Below are 3,791 nucleotides of genomic sequence, written 5' to 3' on the forward strand. Positions count from 1 at the left end.
ACACAAAACCAACACGGATGAATCTCAAGAGATGCTGTCCTGAGTGAAAGAAGCCAGTTTTCAAGTTACATCCTCTATAACCCTGTCTATGTGACATTCTGGAAAAGGCAAAGTTACAGGGATAGAGAACAGACAAGTGTTTATCTGGGGTTGGCGTGGAGAAGCAGGTGTGGGTTTGTGTTGGTGGCAGAACCACCTTGTGTTCTGACTCTGGCTGTGGATACACAAATCTGTATGTGCGTAAAACTCGCAGAAATGCAAACCCAAGAAGGTTAATTGTACAATAGGTTGATTTAGAATTTAAGAATAAAAAATACATCCAATAAAGTTCTTTTTAAAAATATCTTCAAAGAAACTTTCTACCTGGATCTCTGCCAAAGTGATTGCATTGAGGTGCTCAGCCCCAGCCGTCCTAGAAGAGTGATTTTCCTCCTTTTCCTGATTCCTCTACACTAGGCCTCTGGGAACCACTTTATGAAGGTGGGTGCAGCTAGGTTTGGAGAGAAGGGGCCTCTGGCTTCTCCTGGGCTCTGGACTCACAGCTGAGCATCAAACCATCAAGCATTGACCTTGCGCTTGTGTTTGTGTCCTATGCCGTCTCCAAAGCTCTGCTTTATAACAACTGGTCTTGACCCTGCCACTGAGGGCTCTACAGCAACCCCGAGCCCCAAGACCTAAGGCTGGAGTCTACTTTTTGTCCCTTTGCCAAATCTCTCTGTACATCCTGGGAGTTACCAGAACAGGCTCTAATGGTCAGCAATTCTAAATGAAGATTTTGGGGAGCCCTAGAATCATGCCCTTGCTTCACAACCCCTCACTCTGAGACTTAGTGGAAACTCCAAAGAGGCTTCTAAATCTAGGCCTCTTCAACGTAGGATAGACACCACTTTTTCCTCACAGAGCGGATTTCTTGAGGAGTACTTAGTAAACAATGAATGTCTGTACACAGACAGGAGAAATGTCTTTATGAGGACAACTGAGTTGAGCTGGGAGCAACAGGGCCAAAGAATCCACCACTCAAGATGAAAGCTCCTTTTACACTAAGCCTGCACCATGCACCAGGCACCAGGCACCAGGCACCAGGCGCTGAGCTGTAGAATTGTTCTGGCTGCACAGATGAGGACACTGAGGCTCCCAGAGGCACCAGGTCAAAGAGAGAGGAGGTGACACAGCTAGGTCATGGGTTACAGCTCCAGTTTTCTAAGCCAAGGCCCATGAGAGGAGCCCTCAAGACCCGGTATCAGCCGGGCTGTTCTCCTGAGCCCCAGAGAAGGGAATTAACACCATCTTTCTTCAAAGGCTGGTGGAGGGCTGCCAGGGGCTCCTTAAGATATTGTTTTTAAAACATTTCTTTTTTGAATTTTTATACAGTGGAATGCATTTTTTGAATATCATGTTCTGCATAAGTCCCCTCTAGAACATTAGAGAGAGGCCACTATAGTAGGGTGGACAGGGGGTCACCTTAAGCCCCCAGTTTCCAGGGAGCGGCTGGAAGTCATTTGCCCAGCAGGTTGACATTTACTCTGAGAAGTCCAGGGTGTGTGGTGCTGCTTGAGGCTTTAGCTGGAGGTAGAGTGAGGTGGGCTTGTGGCAGATGCCTTTCTGCTTTGGTCAGTCTAGGAGTGGGCTGCAGGATGTGAGGCCAGCTTCATGTGTTGGGGTCTGGTCTCTGCATCCAGGCTATCACCTACTCACCCAACCCCTGGCCAGTCATCATCACCTACCACTCACAGGATGGAAAACTTACCATCTCACACAATTAGTAAATTTAATCTTTAAAGCTTTGGAGTGCAAGGTTGAAAGCTATAGCAACCTTTCTTTTTTTTTTTTTTTTTTTTTTTTCTTGCTCTTATAAAAGGCATCATCTGCTTTGTTCCTGTATCAACAAAAGTAGAATGTTCAAGTTCAGATCTTGGAATCGGATCAATAAGAAATCTGTACCGCTGCTCCCGTTGCAGAGGCTAACAGGGTGGCTCACAGTGGAGCCACCGAGTGAACCTCTCATAGATGCCCTGGATCACTCCCACGGAGACAGACCCATGGGCATGGTATTCTAGAACTCACAGCGGATGAGCTGCTCTGAAAAATCACTGGAGTTGGATGAGTTGGATGAGGGCCAGCAGGACTTGGTCCTTGTGTGGGCATTCACCAGGGACATGCCATGTCATCAAGTGGGCAAGACAAAGGGCAGCTGAGCAGCTCACATCAGTGGCACAGCACGGCAGTGTGTGGTGCTCCTTCATCTCCACTGAATGGATGTGGTCAGCGATGGGGTCACAAGCCATAGAGATAGGAGATGGGCACTACATGTACCGGGTGTTCTCATCCAAGACATTGATGACTGGTGATCTGGTTCCTGGGAAGTGGAAGCTTGGTGGTGGCAGCCACCCCCCTTGAAATACTCAGGATTCTGGTGCTCTAGAGAGGCTGTTGGGACTGTATCAGGAAGGCACGTGTGCATGAGGTCATCCAAGCAGTGAGTCAGCAGTTGGAGATTCCTGAGGCCTCTGTCTCTTTTCTAGGCTGCACCCATGGAAAGCGCTCCAGGGCAAATGGCAGTCTCCATCAGGAACACAGGAACGGGGAGCCAAGCTTGGTTCTGCAGCTTAATGTGTACCAGCAGCTGCCCTCAGTCAAGATGGGACTGCACTTCTTAGTTTGGCTGCCAGCATTATCTGTGGCCTTTTCCCAGAGCAGGACAAAGGGGCTCCTTCAAGCAGCAGCAACACAGTGCAGCCCCAGGCAAGGGTCTCTGGCCAGATGGACCAGTCAGGACGCTGGGCTACGATTGCCACTGGCCCAATACTATATTTACCATGATGGTTTTCTCCTCCAGGAGACAAATAGTAGGTACTGGAATGAATCTTCAGTCAAGTCAGGCCGGGCCACTGCTGACTTTGCTGAGAAGGAAGCACCTAGCCCCTGGACACTGGCCCTTTCTTCCCTTCATCAAGCCCCATTTTTCTCACATCTAAGATGAGGTGGTAGCACGAGGAGGTTCAAGGAGCAAATGTATGCTTACAAATATGGACACGGCTTGCTCAGGGCCAGGCATGTGAATGCCAGATGGGATTGACCTGCATTTACAGGTATCATTCCTTTCAGAGAACATTCCAAATGTTCGTTTCTTTCAGAAAACATATTCCAAATATGTTAATTATCAGTGTATGGTTTTTGCTCCTCCACTTTCTTTTATGGGTTGTGGTTGGAAGAACTGTAAGAATCATGAATTATACAGACTTGAGCCAAATGCTGTCTTTGTTGATGCTTTAGAGATCTTGCGGTCAAACCCTTCCGTAGTTATGTATCTTAGAACAAACTCTGAACAGTAATGTGGAGAAACATAATGCAACATAGTCTGTGAAAGCATCACAGGGTGAACCTGTCTTAGAGTAGATGTTCCTATCCTGGGAAGGCCTCACAAAGGACATAACACCTCACAGAGGACCTAACACCTGTCTATTGCATCTCAGATCTGGTGAGAAGTAGGTAAGGGGTTTCCAGGGAAAGGAGAATCACATGTACAAGGATCTGGCCCAGGTGAAGTCTTAGCATCTTCCCAGAATAAGATGAAAGAGGAAGGAAGAAGGTCAGGTAAGGCAGAGGTAAAACAGAGGTCAGAAACATGAAGCAAGAAGTGAGGTAAGACAGAGGTCAGAGTAGAAAGAGGAAGCAGGAAGTGACGTAAGTCAGAGGTCAGAGAACTACCCCAAAGTGAGATTCCAGCAGCGTCTGTGGCACCTCAATATTAACTGACCGAATGTATATTTATTGTGTGCAGGTGAAGTGCT

The sequence above is a fragment of the Cavia porcellus genome, unplaced genomic scaffold (assembly GCF_034190915.1).
Source record: "Cavia porcellus strain 051 isolate PalLab524CR breed Dunkin Hartley unplaced genomic scaffold, mCavPor4.1 scaffold_1, whole genome shotgun sequence".
Lineage (NCBI taxonomy): Eukaryota > Metazoa > Chordata > Mammalia > Rodentia > Caviidae > Cavia > Cavia porcellus.